Source organism: Ctenocephalides felis, unplaced genomic scaffold, assembly GCF_003426905.1.
Source record: "Ctenocephalides felis isolate EL2017-DRISC unplaced genomic scaffold, ASM342690v1 CF-g0.4_SCAFFOLD_01170, whole genome shotgun sequence".
NCBI classification, from domain to species: domain Eukaryota; kingdom Metazoa; phylum Arthropoda; class Insecta; order Siphonaptera; family Pulicidae; genus Ctenocephalides; species Ctenocephalides felis.
The window spans coordinates 56,056,291-56,078,818 of NW_020537324.1; the positions used below are offsets into that span (position 1 = coordinate 56,056,291).

Below are 22,528 nucleotides of genomic sequence, written 5' to 3' on the forward strand. Positions count from 1 at the left end.
TGGCAACCGACAGAAACTAACAACCGGCGTGACAATTGTGGATGAATGTCCAGAACGCCAATGTGCGGCATCAGATTGTGAGCAGTGCTTGCATTGGGATCTTGTATTTGGACTAGACAGGTTCTAATTACTCCGAATTGGGTGTTAAAGTAGCCGCAGAACCGATTTACAATTGGAATTGCGTATCTGAAGAAATTACAACAACTAAAATGAAGGACGTAGCAGTTTGTGCCCGAGATGTGCTGTCTATAAGAATTGTAGTAGTTGCTTGGCAGCTACGGGTTCAGAAGGGGTTGGCATGAGTGCAGATGGTCAACGAAATTGAATGAATGTATTTCACCGAGTTATCAATCTTTGTACTGTGCGGGAGGTGTATGTGGATCTGTTCTGAAGCCCGATAACGCAGGAATGTGCCCCGAACCTTGCGAATCTTTCACACAATGTTCCGTATGTCTGCGTCATGCTCACTGTGGTTGGTGCTCGAGACAAGGCAAAGAAGGAGATGGTGTTTGCGCAGAAGGATCACTGGAAAGTCCTACAGAATATCCAGCATTATCAACATGCGACGTGTTGTATGCAAGTCGAAAAAACCGATAATGTGATTGCACCCAATGAAACATTTACTTGGAACTACGTTCGTTGTCCCCCCGAAAACGAATGTGAAAATGGACATCACAATTGTGATGAAAAATCTGAGCAATGTGTCGATTTAGAAGTGGGTTATGCCTGTGAATGTGGACCAGGTTACAAATTCGACGGACAAATTTGTGTCCGGTGTGTACACAAGGTTGTGTGCGAGGAGTCTGCGTTAAACCTAATGTTTGTACTTGTGATTTTGGGTACGTTGGAGCAAATTGCAGTATCCAGTGCCAATGTAACGGGCATGCCAATTGCCAAGGACCTGATAAATTAAATGAGTGTATCGAGTGCTTTAATAACACGATGGTAAGTGTTTGTTAATTTTTAATTGTAATCATTTTTAATGTAGTTAAATTTAGAGCTTAATTATTATTTAGCAATCACATACCCGATTAATATTCAAATTATTTAATGATTGCTCGAAAGAAAAATTTTTGCATATTATTGGGAAGGTTATGAATCTAAAAAGATTTCTGAAGCGTAACGTAAGAACTAGTGCCATTGAACTTAATTAATAAATCCGAAGAGCAAAAGTAATTTTTGAATTCTTCAAAGATATTTTCTGTAATCATCGTGCATTTGCTTTTATAGGGTGCTCATGTGAAAAATGCAAGCCTCTCTTTGTTGGTGATCCCTCCAATAATGGACGTTGCGTTCCCTGTTTGGACTATTGTAATGGTCACAGTGAAGTTTGCATCGCGGATAATACGGGTATTGCGCCTCCACCACCAGGCATGTCCCGGTCAGATCTTGAAGATTATCTGGGAGAAGGACCCATAGGGGCAGCGCGCTGTTTACGCTGCACGGATAATACCACTGGTAACAGATGCGAAGAATGCGTTCTTGGCATGTTTAGGGGTTCTGAAGATCATAAACATCCTTGCAGACCGTGAGTTATTTATACATATATTCATTTATTTACTTATTCATAAGCAAGCTATTATAAATAATAAGATTTTTGAATATCAATAATTAACAAATTATACTTCCAACAGTTGTGAATGTCATGGTCATGGCGACACTTGTGATCCTGTGACTGGTGAGAAATGTAACTGCGGTAACAATACAGAGAGCGATTCTACTTGTGCCACTGCTGGTGGTGGCAAAAATTCTGCTTCAGTACAACATTGCTGGATGGTACAATGTTCCAAATGTCGAGAATCGTATGTTGGCACACCTACACAAGGACATCAATGCTATAAACTGATCTCCGTAAACGATAGAATGTGCTTTGATGCAAAGAAGATTGGTAAGTCTATACCAGTTTAAGTTTTTATGTTATCAATTTGTTCACTGATGAAATAATATTTAATAGATGTTTCTGCAATTATAAATTGGTGTGAAAGTCTGATAAATCGGAAAAAGTGTAGTGCTAGATACTGCACAAGTATTTCTCTATTTTAAAATTGATGAGTAAAATTGAAAGAAGGTTTAAAGTTATTAAACTCTGCTTTATCTATAAACGATGATTAAACTTCAACATCTTAAAATTTGAACTCGAGTGAATAGACTTTGAGTTGATTATATAACAGAAGTTTTTATTGGGTTTTATAATGATTGTTCTTGTGTTTTATCATTTAGTAAATAATTGATCATGTAGTTCTTTATGGTGGTTATGGTAGTTATGGTAGCACAAACACAATTTTGAGTCAAAATTAATTCATTTCTATATTTTATACAACAGATGAATGCAAAATGAAGCCTCGTCCTTTGAATCCTGGACAAACAGTATTCTTTGTGGTACAACCTCGTTACATGAACGTTAATATTCACGTAATAATAGATGTAACGCAAGGCATGTTAGATCTTTTCTTAAGCCCTCGTGATGATACCTTTGTCGTTACAACGAACGCTACTACTAGTTCTCATTTTGTTGATATAGACCCCAAGTATAGAATTAGGGATGAAGAGCCACTCAGTCGAATAGAATATTCTATGGGTGATAACACTACATCCGAAAGGACTTACTGGACTTCTTCTACCCACAGCACTGTATATAATTTGGTGGATAAAAATTCAAAAGATTTGAGCACGTATATAACGGTCAATAAGAGGAATTTTGTTCTTCAAGTTCATGGTTTGAGAAACCGTCTTGTATTGATACTTCCACAGGAAGTTCATTATCTGAACTCCACCAGGTTTTTCATGGTATTAAGAGCTGTCAACAATGAGGACGCTCCTGGAAGACCAAGTTATGGAATGGTGTTTACACGTCAAGACCAACTACATATCGACTTATTTGTATTTTTCTCAGTTTTTTTCTCTTGTTTCTTTTTATTTTTATCTGCATGTGTAGTTGCTTGGAAGGCAAAACAAGCTGCAGATATCAGGCGTGCAAGAAGGCGTCATGTGGTTGAAATGTTGCATATGGCCAAAAGACCATTTGCATCGGTAACATTATTGATGGGTAATCGAGGTAGTCCAGCCGCCATGAGAAAAATTAGAGCTCGCAAATTAGCTATGCAAGATATTGGAGAGATTAGACCAATCGCTATTGAGCCGACGAACGACGGTTCGGCAGCAGTTGCTACTGTATTTGTTACTCTGCCCGGAGCCAACAAGGCACCAGTTTGTTTAACAATGGCGAGTGCACTAATTATGCTGTCCAGACAACATCCGGCAGCAGGAAGGCCATTTATGCGGCGTAGAAATAGCCATCATGTCACCGCGCCTATACAACCCACGTGAGTTAACTATATTCATATATATTGGTATTGCACGTATGTGCAAATTATATTTGAACCATATGTTTAAAAATATTGATCGTTCTTCCGTATTTATGCTTAAATAACGTTATAAATTGCAGATACAGAACATAGTCGCGCATAAATATTTTAGTTTTTTCTGTCTTCATTTGCAAACCAAACGCATAATGCTTTTCCAAAATTTGAATCCACATTTGAAAATATACTCTCATATACTAAGCTGATATAATTAACTTAACAATGATTTATATGGCCAATCATTTTACATTTTTATTCTGTACGCCTTTAAATATTTGTTTTAGATAAATTTCTATAATTTATCAAGCTCTAACGGTTTTTTTTTAATCTAACATGGGTTAATAATCAGAAACGTAATTTTGCATATAACAAATTTGCGCGAATTATTATTACTTATTTAATTTTCCAGAGATACATACTGACTTTTTCGTTTATTCAATAATTGAATCTAGAAATTTTCGAAAACTTTAGATTAACATTTTATTTTTCTTGTATCCTTCATGACATGGCAAACTATTATGCCTTTTATATAAAATTATCATAGTTTAATTAATATTTTTATTTTTTTATCTAATTTTTATGTGTTAAAACATTTAAATATTTTAAGAAAAGACTGTAAGGCAACTTTAATGACTTTTAAAATAACTAAAAGAAAGAGATCTGAATAATTACATATGATAAGAATTTTGCAATGATGCATTTATTTCATGACCGATTTAGTTCGAAAGTCTTACATTGATTTAGTTTAGAAAAATCATGAATTCAGATTTGGTTGTGATATAAAATAATACATCACTTTATTACTGACTGATTATATTTTTAATACTTGAATTCTAAAAGTACTGTACTTTAAACATCTCTTCCAAACATAATAAAATTTACTTATTTTGAAAATTATGCTTGAATATATATTTAAGAGGTGTTAATCTCCAAAAGGTCGTAAACGTTCCTAAATACTTAAAGAATTATTAATTGGAAATGCATATTTACATTAATTACGTCACAAATTCCATTTTAAGATTAACATAAATTTTAATGTGCAATGATTTACAATAACATATACTATATTTATAGTTAGGAAAATGACAATTGAAAAATACAAATTCAGATGGGTAATTTGAATTATGCTCTATTCGTTACAAATTTAATATAATAACTATTATATTTTAATGTATAAACAATGTACTAATATTATAAAATAATTAAATTATAGTTATATGTGGGGATATACCAAATCCTCAGCTATTAAAATCATTAAGTACATTTTGAATTCGCAGAATGATTTATAATAAATTGATATTATTTTATATGTGATAATATTGAAACTATGTATATATTAATTTTATAAAAAAAGATCCCTGGTACAAATTCTTAAGTTTGATGAAATAGACGTATTGAAAAATATTCTTTAGAAAAACATACAAATATATTAATTCTACCTTTCCGTAGCTCAGGCCTGTGTTGTAAAGTTGTTAAAAAATTGTATGAACTTGTGTTATTAATTGATAATTGTCCGAAGAGTCTTCCGTGATTATTTTATGCAACAAATCAACTTGACGATATAAAAACATTTTTTAATGATTGAATGTTCCAAAATGTTCTTGGAAGATTTCTCATTTTTATTGTCCCTAATTTTTTTAGATCAAGTTCTGGCGCGTCTTAAGTCTTAATAAGTAATTCTAATAAAGTATTGAATAATATTAAATAAATAGTAATTTTTATGCTTGTTTATTCAAACAGTTTTGTTCAAATATTTCTCAAAGCTCTCATATATACATTTTTGGAATTAGTCAAAAATATGAGGGATTGGGATATTCATATTAACTACTGAATTCTGCTTAAATAGAGAAAAATAGCAATTAAAATAATTGGACTGATATAAGACTCGGACTTGAGTAATTTTCCAAGAACTTAATAATAGTATATTAGAAATAAAGATAATTTTTGTTTGATATATGTGGGTACTAACTTAGAGTAAATAATACATGTATAGTATGTTCCAATAGTGATTTAAAAGTATCCATATAGTATATATGTATTATATTTAATTTTTATGTACAATACTCTGATTAAGCTTAGATTTACGATTTTTTAAGATACATACATATTTTTGTTATTTTTTATTAACTCGATTTAAAGTATTAAATAAAATTTGATATTAATTCGTGTAATAAAATTACAAAGCGGTTAAAATGATAAATATGGAGCAACATACAAGTCTTTTGTTTTCAAAAGTATATATATATTAATTTTTAAATGGATTATTTTTGAAATGCGTTACTATTATTTTTTAAATATATCGCTCTCTACGGCAATGAAGATGCTTAAAACATTTTGCTAGCTAATGAGATTTATAATTCATTATTAATGGAGACTGTACAAAAATTTCTCTATAAAATAACAATAAGAATCCCCAGCATAAGTGATTCAAAGAGCATATTTTTATGCAATACAATAACAATAGGTGTTAAATATATATTTGTATATAAAATAAAACATGACATTTAGTTCAGTGCTCAAATTATATATTCGTGTAAAATGCCATGTAATATATCTTCTAATTTGTACATTATAATATATCTATTCTGTGGTAATATTATTAAAATATATTTTAGAATTATGGACATATGCATATATAACGACTAACATATATGTACAGTATTAACAAATTGTTTATATATAATCGGTATATCAAATAAATATATCTTACCAAATTAATTTTGTATTCAATAACTCGCGTGCTTAATAACTTGTTTAGTTATTAAGATTAGGCTTGCGGTATCATTTTTAATATTTTTGATTATAATATTGGAATGAGTGAATTAACTCTGCAAGTCGTGCAAACCTTAGCAAAACCTCTAGTAAAATGGTAAACAAATGAAACAAGAAAATATGAAAACAAATGAAACAAGAAAATATGAAGAGAAAAGAAATAAAAATAATAGAAACTTTTTTAGTTGACAGTTATTAAAAAAGATTGGCAATATATTACATGATCTGAAGGCAAGCAAACAAGCAATTAAACTACTGTTGGAATATTATATGGCAAACCAATGGAAATGAACAAATTCAATTGGATGGATTTTTTTTTATTATTCGGTGGTTTTTGAAAATTTTGAAATCAACGTCATTTTCACATCATATGATCAGATTTTTATCAACATTTCGAATGCTTAATTATTTTTATCAAATTCTTGTTTTTTCGAACCGACGAATGATTTTAACTCAGGTCGCACTTTTGTACCTGTTACAGAAATTGAAAGTTTTTATAACTTACATATAAAGTAGGCATAAAATAAGTCTATTTTGTTAGTAATGATACTATGATCATTTATTACAATTTTGGGTTGTGTATGATCATACAATGATTTTCATCTTTATTTATTTTTCTAAACTCACAGGATTTTAAGATAATAAGAAAAACTCTTAAACAAATCGAAGTATTCGAAATTTATAAAAATGCCATTTACAAAACTGTTGCAAATCAAAACGTGGCACAAACTTTAGAGATGTGAAATAGTTTGTAAATATACAAAAAGATAACAAAAATGATAATAAAAAAATAAAAAAGATAATAAAAAATGAACTTTTTAAAAATATCTTCTTTTATTCAAAATCTTTAAAAGATTATATTTTTTTCACAAAAGTTTACATTCACATTTCTGAAGTTCCATAATTTAAAAGGACAAGTTTGATAAAATATTTATTTATTTTTTTTTCACTCGTTTTATTTAGCAATCAGAAATACATAAAGATTCCTATGAGCTAAAATGATAATGTTTAAGAGCGAAGCCTAAGAAGAGATCCAATGAGATCTTCTCAGTTTAACAATTACTATAATAATATTATATTAGACCTAATCCAAGACTAAGTCTAAAGGCCATTTGAAAAAATTAAAATAGCATTGAAATATTTTTTAAAATAAAGTAACGAGATCAAGATTTTTTCAGGTTGAATTGTTATCATAGCACAGAGAATTTTTTTTGAACTTTTTTTTCAAAAATAATCTGGCATCCTTATCATATATGTAATATATATATAAACTATATATATATATATATATATATTATATAATAAAATATATAAAATATAACCAGAAGCGGTCTTTCACTCATTCAGCGGGCGATTATTTTCAGCCATAAAAGAAATTTTTGATATATTGTGTTTCTACAATCTCTTCAAAATTTGGTACGCCCATACTTAAAAGTTAAAGCTCGATTTTTTGGCATTAAACCGTCAGCAAATATAAACTAGTATTGCTGGGTAGAAAAGTTCATACAACAAGTTTCCTATAATTAAAAAATGTAAAAGGGCCAACTTCAATTCTTTATTGTTGATGTTTGTTTCCCATGATATATTATTATTATTAAATTATGATTTCAGTAGGCATGTGAACTTTGATCATATGTAATTTAATATCTTCTTCTTCAATGCGTCTCATTTCTTATTATTCTGTTTACTTATTGAGCTGTAAGCTATATACAGTGTATACCTTTGTAGTATTGATAATCCTGTATTGTAATTATATTGATCATTGTTGTTTCTCATGTTCTCGATGTTTTTTATAAAGGTGATGATATCGTTATTAGATATCATACCACGATACCACTCTGTGTTTATTTCAAATTCATATCAAATTGCAAATGTGCAAATTAAATACTTTGCATAAGAACATCAAATAATCAGATTTTCATATTTTAATAATCGAATATTTTTCTTTATTCAATTTTAGGTTTTATATCTATATACGAACATACTCAGAAGCCACAATATTCACATTAAAAACTTATAAGATTCGCTCTAAGAAAGCATTTATAAAAATTCTTATAGGATTCTTTCTAAGAACATATAAAAATGCTTATAAGATTCACTCTTAAGTATTTCAACGTGTTTTTACAATAGATTTTGATGTTCTACTTGATTCAAATTTCGTATCATTTAATGATAAATTTTACAACGAATTACCCACTGTTATATAACTTTTACTAACGTAAGTTTATGCATTGTTTTTACACAGTTTGGTTTTTTAAACAAAGTGATTAGAATGTTTTATGAGCTACATGTTCTATGAGTGTTTGCTATTGTATATTCTAAATTAGTATTTTTTTTTGAGAGGGCAACTCAGCAGTCAACCAATATTTCTTTTATGTGTTTATAATATATACTTAATATTAAGGTTACCAAACGTCCCGGTTTGGCCGGGACAGTCCCGGATTTCCGACTGCACCTACTGCACCTACTGTAAATCCAGCACTGCATATAAATAAAAACTGTATTTTATTGTATCTTTAAAAAGCGTTTGTTATTAGCCCCCCCTCCTGTCTAGGTTTAGCATAACTAAAAATTGCCGTCCCGGTTTTGTCTCAAAAAATATGGTCACTTTATTCATATATATATATATATATATTTTGTAGAGTTTCGAACAAGAATCCAAAAATAATACAAAATAAAAAACAAGAAAAGTTTTTAAAAAAACAATTTCTTTATTTAATTATTTGTTTATTGTCGACGTTTCGGAACTAGGTACGTTCCATCTTCAGGACATCTGTCAAGAAACATGATCTTGATGAGATTTTAGCAAACAATATGTTTAGGAAAAGAAAATAGATTTTTCTTAAATAATGAATTAAATTGTAGAAAATATAATAATGTACAGAAATATGATAATATGTTCAAAATAAAAATGATAAAAATAAATGAGTGGATTATCAGAACAGGATATTAAACATAATAGAAAATTTTTTTGAAAGTTATGGAAATTTTTTAAGAAAAGGTTAATGACAAAGTTGAATTAATTACCTGTATGTTTGAATATTTGTTAGCACTTTTTCACTAAACAAGCTTTTTTAACAAAAATGATTTTGTGAGTTAATTTTCCGCCGAATAATTAGATTTTGTAAATCAAAATTACTAAAAATTTGTCTTTTTTAAAATTATTATTTGAAAACACAAATAATATGTTCTCTGGATGTTGTTCGATTGGTTTTCGAAAATTAACTAAATGAAACTGGTGTGCCTTTTGTAACACGTGTAAACACTTGAACGAGAGATGTGAGATTGTATGTGTGTGTTTTTATATGTCAGGGTGTGAATACTTAAATTGTTGATCTTAAAAGGAAGTCGATATTAATTGTTTGTCAAAAAGTGTAAAAAATTTAAATATGAATCATGTAATAGCCATTCAATATATATATATATATATATATATATATATATATATATATATATATCTTGATAGTTTTTTCGACGTTGAAACATATTTCAAAGTAACTAGCAGCCCATTCGTCGAAATAAAAAAGGTATAAAGTATAAAAACTTTTATTTATACGTTTCGACACAAGATGCGTGTCATCATTCAGCAACACAGGACAAAAACACTCAACAAAAATTTATTTTAAAAAATTAAACTTAATAACATATTAGAGAAAAACATTTTTTTAGAAAAAATTATGAATAACTAAAAGATTTGAAAACTAATTTGACTAAAAGTTATGAAATACATAATTGTGAAGCGAGAAACACGCCCGTACCGAGCATCCAGACTCGACTCAATCCAGAGTTATTCATAATTTTTTCTAAAAAAATGTTTTTCTCTAATATGTTATTAAGTTTAATTTTTTAAAATAAATTTTTGTTGAGTGTTTTTGTCCTGTGTTGCTGAATGATGACACGCATCTTGTGTCGAAACGTATAAATAAAAGTTTTTATACTTTATACCTTTTTTATTTCGACGAATGGGCTGCTAGTTACTTTGAAATATAATATATATATATATATATATATATATATATAAAAATTAGTCGGGTTTTCCTTCCTGACGAAATAACTACAGAACGCACGAACCGTTTTCGACAATTTTGAATTCGTTGGAAAGATCTCGGGCTCCGCAAGGTTTATAGCTAAAAAAATTAGTTGTGCATGGCATCGTGCCTTAATGCAAGCTGCTGGAACTTCACGGAGTAATGACATTAGTGAGAATTATCAGAATTATGCTTGGTTAAGTCAACGAGCAATTCTTGCCGCAAAGAATAATGATGTACACGCACTGAATTTCACCATTCAATCAAAAATTGCTGGCTATTTGGTGACATACCAATGATTCCGACTGGTCTTCCGTTTGACTTCAAACGATTGCGATTTCCAGTTCGCAATGACAATTAACAAGTCGCAAGGCCAATCGCTTAGTGTTTGCGGGATAAATTTCAAATAGATTATTTAGAAAATCATTGTTTTTCACATGGGCAGTTATACGTTGCCTGTTCACGAGTTGGAAAACCATCCGCTTTGTTTGTGTTAACGTCAGACCAAAAAACAAAAAATGTGGTTTACCAAAGTGCATTTCAATGAAACGGATAATTTGCGGATTCACTTTCATTTACTTAGAGAAGTTCAACTAAAAAACACTTCATTTTTGTAATCGAAATAAATTCATTACTGTTGTATAATAAAATCAAATTTTTCCTTTTCAAATATAGAACAAACAAAAAATTTCTTCATCTTTCTCACGAAACCATCTGGTGGCGAAACGGAGTTCGTCGGGTTTGCTAGTATTATATAAGTATAATAGTGTCGCCTTGTCGGAATCTTGTTATCATACTGCTTGAAATCGAGCAGGTCGAGATTGGTATTGAACCCGGGATATAATATAAGTTTGTCCAAGCTGACGTTCTTAGCTATTAAGTCATTGACAATTAGTTTGAGCAATTAGTTCATCTAATATTTATTTATAAGGAATTTATTTAAACCCTGCTTTTATTTTATATTTTATGCCGTTAATTTATATCTTTTGAAATTTGATATATTGTTCAATCGGTTCACTTATCTTCGGATACCCATCGATCGAAATTACAAGATTCTCATGTCACATTCGTTCGTATCATCCAATATGAATCATATGAAGAGTAATTCATAAGAAGGCAACAGAATCATCGAGAGTAGCAGTCACGTCGTCGCGGACAGGTACGCTCGGAATCCGCTTAACACACACACGGACGGGCGACAGGTTGTACGAGTTGGCGGGGAGCGGCACACGGCCGGAGTGTCGGAGTCTAGCCGGTGTACGATCAAGCGCTGGAAACAATGCGTATGTGCTTTTCCTAAGACTGCATCCGCACTCATGAAATCAATACAAGTATCATTAATATTGCAACAAAGTGGTGCATGGCTCTGAAGAAAGATAATATAAGGAAAGTATATATTTACATGAATAGTTAAATGGTAAGTCTTTTTTATTTAACCACAATCCCAACTATTAGGTGTTCTACTTTTATGAGCTGCTTTGAAAACTGATTAATTCTAAGTTTAAAATGCTACTAGAAATCATTCTATCGATTGCTTAACTAATTGAGGTATAGGGGTCAATTTTCAAATAAAATAGACCGTAACATAGCGTTGTTATGGCAACGCTACGTTACGGGATACGGTCCTTTCTTCAAATAAATTGGTAAATTTATTTATTAATTAACGCAAACGTTTAAATTTTATTTATTGCATTGTTAATTGAACCACTTAAATGTGTGCTAAATTACCTAGTCCATATTAATTTTAATACCAAAAATTAGCAGTATATACTAAAAAATCATGCTGCGCAAAAACGCCATATTCAAAATTATTATTTTTATTATTATTTATTTCAATGAAGATGTTCAGATTTATTCGCGAACCGAATGTATCTTTTTTATTTAATATTCATATTATTATCAATACCAAATACATGTGTTTAGGAAGCCGGTTGATTGGATTTTGATGATTCAATAAAGATTTGTTTGGTATTTTCCATGCTCAAAGCCTGGTTTAGGAGCAAGGTAATACAATTTTAGAAATCGGCACATTGAAGAAGAAAAATGAGTACTTGATATATGCTCATATTAGATATGGTATATTTATCAGTCAGATGTTCTAGATATAAAACCTATGTTACGGTCTATTTTATCGGAGAATTGGTCCTATAGTTCATATTAATTTTTGAATACTATTAGAAAGCAACAACATGGTTTGATCGTCTTATTAATTATGATATTTCAGCTATATCCACGAAAGGCATTTTTTAATTGAAGATGTATTTAAGATATATAATCTCAAGTAAAACTTCGACATCATGCTGCCTGATGTCGAGCTTGACCAAGGCTTTGATCGAACCTGAAACTAGTTTATGCTAGTCTACGTCCTTACCGATTATGGCACTGCTAGCTTTAAATTGTGAGTGAGTCAGTCTTATAAATGCTTTTAAACTTATTTTTTATTAAATATTAGTTCGTACCAGTATCACTATAAACAATTTCATGACTTTATATGCGCATATAAAGTACTCAATGGGTTTCTCAATGTACTATTTACAGCAGAACACGAATCTAAGGCCAAAATTGGGAGCCAAACTACAAAAAATGGAGAAAAACAAAAAAACTACTAAATCTCCGATCTAATAATTCTTCTACATGATAATTAAAGTCCTATAAGTTCTGTCGTTCCTGGTCTTTTTTACCTTAAATGACTATTGACGAATTTCAGTGAAATGATATTTAGAGCTTTTTCGCAAAAATGTTTACTCATTGCCCTCGGTAATTTGCAAACATGTTTGCAATTGAATATCTGAAAATATGTTAGCAAATTACTGCTGTACCCTACGAAAAAAACTCAATGGATCATTTAAGTGCAACTCAATAACCATTTGAGGTAAAAGGGGCCAGGAAAGTATTAAGCAGAAGAATTACTAGATCTTAGATTTTTTTTTAATTCTATGAATTTTTTGTCATTTGGCCATCAATTTTATCTCTAGATTTTGTGTTCAGTGTTAAAAACTACATTGGAAAACATATACCGCACACCCAATACAGTCAGCTTTTTTTATGGACTTGTTTATTTATTAGTTAATTGTAAGTAGTGCAAGTATAATCAATTTATTTGAAAAAAGTTTTACGGCGAAGTTTATAGAGATTTTTGTTGTTTTGTGGTTAATTAATAACATATATTTTGATTTGAATCTTCATGTACCTATTTATTAATAATTTTGTGCTTCCATGTAATTGAACGTAAAGCATTTTAAGTAAGACAAGAAATTTCTTATAATAAAATTGAGTTGTTACAGATTTAGTTATTCAATGTTGATGAGGCCAGTGCAGACGTGCTCCCACCTTTACCACGTCCGCGGCGTGGCGAGCAGAAGCGAGGCTCGAAACAATCATGCGACCTACTGCGCTCGCATTCGCGGCATTCAGTGAAGTCAGTCAATTCGTGCACCTACCTGTGATCACACGTATCGCGTGCGCTCGGGAAAGCCATTCGAAAAGCCACGTCGTGAGCGGTTGTTACAACGGTGTTGTGTGTTTTATAATCCATTCTAGTGAAAACTTAGTGCTTACACATATGTGCGGTGTCGGAAATGTCGGAAGGTGACACGACGAAACCATCGACGGACGCCGTCGACGCGACGGCGGCCAAAGCAAGACCGTCAACATGGGTCAAATTCGACGACGAGACAGCGGACGTCGAAAATCACAAATTGCCGACAGTTGTCAATAATGATACGGAATCTCCTGCAGTATTGAATACTGAAAGTGTGCAAGTGAATCCTGGAAACAATAGGACGGAGCAGAACAGATTGCCTGATCTGCCGCTGCACGTGAAGAATGCGCCCACGCCTCCGCCACCACAACTGACGGGAAATAATTCGGTTGTTTTGAATAACAGTGCAGCCGCTCACACCAGTATCCGCATGGTAGCGGATCCTGCTCCTGCACTTAGAACCATTGAACTGTCAACGGGAATAGTCAGACAAGGATTTTGTGAGTAGACTTATTATACAAGAGAAGCATGTTTGTTAAAAGTTTTCCAACTAGCTTTATGAAAAGCTTATAACTATGATAAATTATCGTCTATCATCAGTTATAATTTCAACATTGTTTTTTTAAACCGCGGTGCTACTTTATAACGGTTATTCATAGATATTCAAGAGTATTTATTGACAAACCAGGGTAAAGAGTGTCTTAAAGGTCCGCGGTTACGAAAGTCTACCACTGTCATCTCAAAAACAAGTAAGGTATATAATTTTTGAACGATATTATTTTAAAGTAGAAGGCAAAAGGTTGTGTACCTGTTCCTTAACTTAATTCTTACGACGTCCCCATCAGGAGATAAATGGCCATGTATTAATCTTCATAACAAAGGTATTTTTTCGTTTGTAGTTTTTTTGGTTTTAAGCTCTTACATTTAGTAAATGATAACTGAATATAAATGTTAAGTATAAGTTAATTTAATTGTTTTACAAGATGTATTGTTATTTTTATTAATGTACTACTTACTTAATAATTGTACTACTTACAATTGGCTAATAATAATACAAGTCTATAAAAAAAAGTTGACGATATTGGGTGTGCTGTATATGTTTTCCAACGAGATTTAAAAAATGAACACAAAATCTAGAGTGACAATTGCGGGTAAAGGCAAAAAAAGCAATTGTACTCAAAAATAGTAAAGGACAATATAAATGATATATACCTTCTCTCTTACACAAATCAATTTCATTAAAAAATTCACATATTCATGAATTAAATATGAAAATGAACTGCAATGTATCGTACAATTAGACTTAAACAAGTTTTACTTGTTTTGAATAATTATGCACATGCTGCTTGTGAATGTAGTTTAAAAAAATCGCGATTTTAACATGCAATGATGTTTACAAGCCAACTTATTGGTTTTCCGGAGAACGCACATTTGTTGCAAGTCAGTTTGTAATTCTGAACATGTAATTTAGTTATTAAAACTAGACATTTACTGATTGAAATTCAAGTAAAGCGAGTGGTTTATGGCATCGTGATTCAAGACAAATTTCTGGTGCTACTCAAAAACTGAATCGCTATTTTTGGAACTTTTCTCTGTATCTTCGAAAGGGCTGGATTTGCTTTTGCCAAAAACTAATCAGCATCAATGCGAAAGGCTTTTTGAATCATTCAAATCGGTCGATCCGTGTTCCCGAAATCGTCAACGAAAATTTGTATCCGCGCGTCATACATATGTATACCACGGACACACACACATACGCACATCTATTTTTTTCATTTTTTTAAGGTATGCCAAAATGTTCAGAAGGGTTTGAAACGTAAAGATATACTGAAATTTTAATTTTTGATTTTTTTGCTATTACCATAACCAAACCTATGGAAAGTTGATTAGGCTTATATTAGATTTTTATATTAGAAGTTCATAATTATTTGAACGTATATGCTCATACCAGAAATCAGTATTATATTTCTTTTTATCGTAATTAAGAAATCTCTTATTATCGAATATATAAGCCATAAAATATACTGCGCCAAGGTTTTTATTAGTAGAGAATTATTATTCTGATATGCCACAAAATAATATATCATATGCTGCAGCATACGTCATTACGATCGAAGTCTATTTGTTCTCCATTTGTACCGTTGTAATGGTGAAATCTATGAATCTACGTTGTCAACTATCTTAGACCAGTATGTACCCAACAATTATTTAATAAATAAATACGCGATAAGGCAACGAGACTTACACTGTTAAAATCAAGTAGGTGCTATAAAAAATTTACAGCAATTGTCCATGACCCAGCAAGTATAATTAATGTTATAATTGTAACATATATTTATTTAATTACTCAATTAATATTTTAAGTTATCAATAGTTCATTGAAAACATTCTGAAGAAAGTTTATACTTATTATGAAATCTATTTTCTTGATCATTTTTTATTACTGTGTCATATTCTGAATTTTGTTCTAAAAAAGAATTCTGTATTTATTAATTGATGTTATAATTTTAACATCAATTTGCATGATACAAATTAGCTGCCGATTTTGAATATAATGTAGATTTATATATTTGAAAGTAGAGGAAAAAAGATGTATAACAAGACACCACCTTGATTCTTACGACGTTGCTATCGGGAGATGAATTGAAAATCCATAACAAAAGTATTTTCTTTCGTTGTCATTTTTTGTTTGTGAGCACTCTGGTTTAGTTTGCGAGACCTTAATATATTCTTAAATATACTTTATCTAACTGTTTTATGAGATGTATTGTTATTTTTGGCTTTCCTATTTTACCCCGCCTATGGGGTAAAACCAACCATGTGGCAAATTTTTGAAAAACAGTAGAAAAACACATTACTACAATGATGATTTATATAAAAGTTTTTCTGAACATAGTCAGATAGTTGTCTGTTTGATATTTGTTATTTGTTGTGATATTATTGGTTTGGTTTTCACAATATAATTTCTCAAATTCAAAATGGATCTTTGTACTTCGCCCTTACATACGTAGGTATGTAATGGGGCATGTAATTATTAGGTTTTCACTGAATATGTAAATATATCAGCAAATAATATTGATCAATACAAATATCGCGAGAATGTTATAAGCAAATAATATAGAGTAATACAAATGTGACGATAATGTTTTTGGGTTTGGTTTATTTTGTAATTCTTCAATGAATTTTCTTGATCATATAATAAGTGGGTTCGTCGTGGGTAAATGGTTAGAGCTATGGGGTTTGACTGAAAGGTTCCAGGTTCAATATCTGTCTTGAACAGCCTGATGTCCAGCAGTAGTGACATCGGTTTTCACTTGGAAATATTGGTTGCAATATATTTCCAAGTGAAAATAAATTGTACTGGGCATTAGTGCAATAATAAACAATTTTATCAGTGTTACAGAAATTGTAATAATAAAAAATTCTTCACATATAGTAGGAACAACTGTTTGGGTTGGCATCTATAAAAACCGATGTAGTTAGTTAAGAAAATCATCATAACAGCTTTAGAACCCTTAAGTTCACAAATAATATATAAAAACAAAGTTTTTTTTATAAAGTAGGTTTCTATGTAGGTATGTAACAGAGTATGTAATTATTGCGCATATTTTCTTAATTTAGTAATGATTCATTGAATATGTAAACATATCAGCAAATAATATCGAGCAATACAAATATGGCTATAAAGTTTATGGGTTTACATATGTATCGCTTCATAGAATTTTCTATTTTAAATGATAGACAACGTATCTAAGATACAAATGTTAAAAATCAGTGTCTTTTGCTTAATTACAATTATTTCTTCATTCTCGTAGCAAAGTGTAACATTTGATAATCCGAGGTGCAATTTTTTAGCGCATTCTGCAGAATTAGTGAAAATCAAAATATGTTAATCTGACATTAATTAGCTGACGCTTTACTATCATATATTGGGATAGGCATTGCGACATAATCATTTGGTATAAGTAACCCAAATTATTTCTTTGTGAATATCAATATAAAAATCTTTCAGTAGTGCTCTTTCGTATGCTGCTCGTAATTAGAATAATAAAAAGTCTTTCATACTAAGAATTGCTATTATGAACAGAAATAAATTATATATGCATATGTAACTTAGGTGTGTTCGATGCCGATGCTTCGCATTAACAATAAATAGAGCAGATTCAGGATAAAATACAATAAAATAAAAAAAATAATAAAAATCTATTCTCTAAAGAAAAAATGTTAATTTCCGAGAAATTTGCTACATCTTACATTATAATCGTAATTCATATTTGATACTTTATGATAGTTTTCATATTTTTTAATGCCTTTAATTTTTTAGGCAATGTAGCTCATATGTAGTGCCACTCAATTCTCGTTATGAAGTGACTTTGAAATTTAACTCAATTTATTTTTATTTAAATAAATAAATTTTACTTTGCATGTTGTATTTATTCTAGAATAAAGAGCTGAATGATAACAAATTTTTGTGTCGCAATGCTTAAAGAATTCGTTTTGTATGCTTATGGATTTTTCTCCTCAACAAATGGTCTTCAGTTATATATTTTAATTATAAAGAGAATGTTATAATTATAATATATAAGAGTATTATGTGAAAATGCATATATATATAAAAATAAATTTATATATATATATATATATATAATATGAAAATTTGTTTTACGTAACAGTTTCTCACTGTCAATCATACTGACACTTCTTGTAGTCACGCGAATCGTTAGATTACCTTATGATATAGCGAGCTTTACTATATTTTGTATTAAAATAACATAGTCGTGCGCGAACATTATTATAATAAACCATTATTTTACGATTCATAAAAATATCCAGTATTATATACACAAATTTGATACATATATAGAATTGAAACAATCTGTTTCTGGGCAATATTTCTTCTTTAATTCTTTCAATCTCATTCGATTTTTTACAGAAAACAATTTATTTTTTTTTGGATTTTGGGTTGAACTTCCTTACTTAGACAGAATAAAAATTAAAAATTATTTTATCTAACTTAGGTTTCCAAACTATACCTACTTATGTCTATTTATTAATTTGATTTACCTCATTTAATATATAACATTGACATTAAGCAAACAATTTTACCTAACATACTGAAGTATCTGATTCGTTATGTCGCTAAAGGTGTTAAATTTATCACTTTACGTTCTTATTTTATATGCTGATGATTTCACTTTATAGAATACGAATATAGTATGTATATAACTTTTAAAAGATATAAAATTGAAGGTTTAAATTGGATTGCCATCATTTATGCATCCGGCTCGCTTTTTCAAGTTCATCGCTTGTTTTGAATGCAATATGTTTCCTAAATATGATAAAATATTCCAGAAATTTTATTTAGACCAATTGGAACATTTATATATATGTATATATATATATATATATATATATATATATATATATCTTATATATAAAATTCCTCTGTAAAGATGTATGAATGAAAACTACACGGTTATTCGAATTTTGATAAATCTTTTTGAAGTTTGTTAAGGGAAATTTTAAGGATGTAAGTGATTATAAAAATATAGTAATATTGTAGAAATAAATAAAATTAAAATGCAAAGAACAACATATCATTGTTTGAAATTGAAAATATTTTGACAGAACTGTCTCTTGCCAGGAATGTCATTCCACTTGAAATTTGAATTTAGGTTAAATAATGAGCCTAGAAATAATTAGAATTTAATTCATGAATATGAATAAGAAAAATATAATGTTTACATTATTATTGCCGAAAAGCAACTGAGGTATGCAAAAATTTAAAATAATAGAGGATACAGTATATGTTTGGTTAATGAAATTATATAATTTAGTGTGACATATTTCTTTTTTTTAACTTATGCATGTCATATTTTGCCTTATTCTATTAAATTATTTCAGAACATAAAAAAATTACTCATTCAAATTACATTGGATATGTAATATTTAGTTAGTTGAATGTAGAATGAATAGTTCGCATATGAACAGGATTTGACAAATTAATTCACTCACAATATGAACTTAAGTAATCATGTATAATAAGTTATTATTAAGCAAAATGTATTTAAGATATTATAATTACTAAAAATCAATTGAAATATGGTACGAGATTGTAAAAATTATAGGAAACATCATTGAAGCAATTATTTTGGGTGGGAAAATCCAAGGTGATATTGTACTTTTACCGCGGATACTATAATAATATAATTCTTTCCGAATTTGTATATATATATATATATATATATATATATATATATGGGTGGTCCTTAATATGGACATTTTCTAATTTCCTTCCTCCCAAGTTTAAATGGTTCCAAATTGATAAAAAAACTATTCTCTGAAAGTTTTTGCTTTTAATATTAACTTTTAGATAGTGCGCAATTCAATCAAACTTCAAATCAAATTTTTAGATACAACTCAGCGACAAATGAATTAAAAGTGAAAAATCGTCATTTTTTTTTGAAAGTTCGACGCTCTGCAAAACAGGTTTTTTATAATTTGTTTTGTAGAGCGTCGAATTTTGAATAAAACTCATTCATTTGTTCGCTAAATTTTATCTAAAAAACATTTTTAAAATTTTTGAAAATTTTTCCATGGTATTTTCATACTTAACTGATTGAATTGCGCTCTATCTAAAAAACAATATTAATAGCTAAAACTTTTAGAGAATTGTTTTTTATAAATTTGGAGCAATTTGAGCCCTTGGGAGCAAAGAAATTTGAAAATGTCCATATTAAGGTCCACCCTAATATATATATATATATATATATATATATATATATATATATATATAACATATATCCATATATTTCAGATAACATGGCATGGTATTTGCAAACTAACGGTGCTTAGTTGAAACTATCGTGCACATGACTCTTGCATTCTTTCCATATAATTATTTTGTGTTAAAAGAAAATTGTTTGAAACTTACCCAACCATATAAACTTATATAAGGCACGGATACAGTAAATTTATTTCTAGTTCAAAACAAACTTGAAGCAACCGACTTTAAAACATTGCTGCTTATTTAACTTTTAGGGATAATTTTATGAAAATCTTTTTTTATAATATGATTATACCTATCTTCCTATATTTATTAAATTGTAGGTATCCATCTTGCTAATTCTTGAGAAATTGTGGGTTGTCGAATTAGGAAATAGAAAGTTGAATGACAATACACATTCTTTCTTACACAAAGTCAGATTAGAATCATAAATGTAAATATCTAAACTCATTTAACTGTCATAAAGTTTCTTCATATCTTATGAGTCGAGGAAGCTAAATTTTCAATAATTATTCAATAATAAGAAGATACATAAAATTGGTTTTTACATATTATAAGTAGAATAGCAAATGAACATAAATTCACTTCTACATATCATAAATTCATATATATAGATGAAAAATGTTAATTATACATATCTTGTTAATCGAGTACCAAAAAATATGGTTAAGGACAGTCTTTTTCACAGATTTTAATTTTATCAGAAATTACAAAATTTTTTGTACAAGGGCAAGAAGTCTTTGGTTTTGTCGAAAATTAATATTCTTAAAGAGATTGTTTGCAATTTATTACAAATAGTCATTGAATTATTGTTATTGTGTTTTTATCGTTAATTTATTTTAAATTATCGTTAATTTATTTTAAAAGTGTGAATAATTCAATTCTTGTCCACAACATTATAAACTAGCGATTACAATTATAAACAATGGTACACGATTTTCGCTGAATTTCTCACATTATCATTATAAGTTCAAGATAAAATCATAAAAAAATAATTTACTGCTACGACGAAATTGCAAACTTTTCAGTTTTTAATTATTATACTCTTGTATTTTATTAGCACTTTTTTGATTTATGTTTATAGAACACATGTAGGATAATCTTGATGTTACATAAGATAAATTCATCAGAAAAATTTTAATAATATAATAAGGCATGTCTTGTGCAAGTTTATTAACTTCCCGTAGGGTAAGTTATAGTAATCGCAAAAAAAACGAAAATTAAAATTTGTTTAAAAGTGCCAAAAACGATAACTCAGTTTTTATAAGAACGGAGCGTCCGATTTTAATCATTAAATAAAACATTTTACTTGTACAAGATGAAGAACAGATTAAATTTTTGGGAAGGCAGGTTCAGCGGTTATGGACTCTCAATAAAAATAAGTTAAAAAATGTCATTTGACGGACAAAAATGTTTATTGGACATATGCACATCAATTTATCAGATATTTTATAGAGAATTTAATAAAGTAGTTCCGTACCAAGATTTCTAATTACCGTACGGGAAATTCCAGCAATTTGTCTTAAGCCACAATGCCATGCACCCCACTAGTATTCTTTCTATTATTAGTTATTTACTAATTTGCTTAGAGAAAACATCCAACAACTATTGAAAAAATTTTTATTAAAAATTAAAACTATTTTTTTTTATTTCTTAAAGTCAAATCAATACATATATATCTACTTCGAAATAGTTTCGTTTGCTTTTGATAGCATTCCATTCATATCTTAAAATTTTAATTAACAAATATATAATATTATATAATAACAAATTAATATAAGCAAATGTGGAAATGAAAGTACGGATATATGTGCATTTAATTAACGAATTTTTCGCTTATCGTTTTGTTTATATTTTTTTTCAAATCAATGTGAGCATTCCATACGCGAATGCTTTGATAAAAAATTGGAATTTAATTAAAGGATTGAAATTAGTCACTTAGAAAATCAAAACATAATTTATTTTGTGTATTTTAATTTTAGTTATCTATGAGAAAAATAAATAAAGATAATACTCGATGAACTGATTTTACAATCAATTAGTAAAATTTGAATTCCTTGCGGTTTTTGTTTCTAATGATTATTTATAATTTGATAAA

General features: G+C 29.3%; 1 protein-coding gene and 1 pseudogene across 1 annotated transcript in view; one reads left to right on the top strand and one right to left on the bottom strand.

Moving 5' to 3' along the window:
• LOC113367434 overlaps positions 1-22,528 on the bottom strand; it is a 74,928-nt gene that overhangs the window by 8,828 nt on the left and 43,572 nt on the right. The window lies entirely within an intron of this gene.
• Positions 210-3,540, top strand: LOC113365795 (annotated as a pseudogene).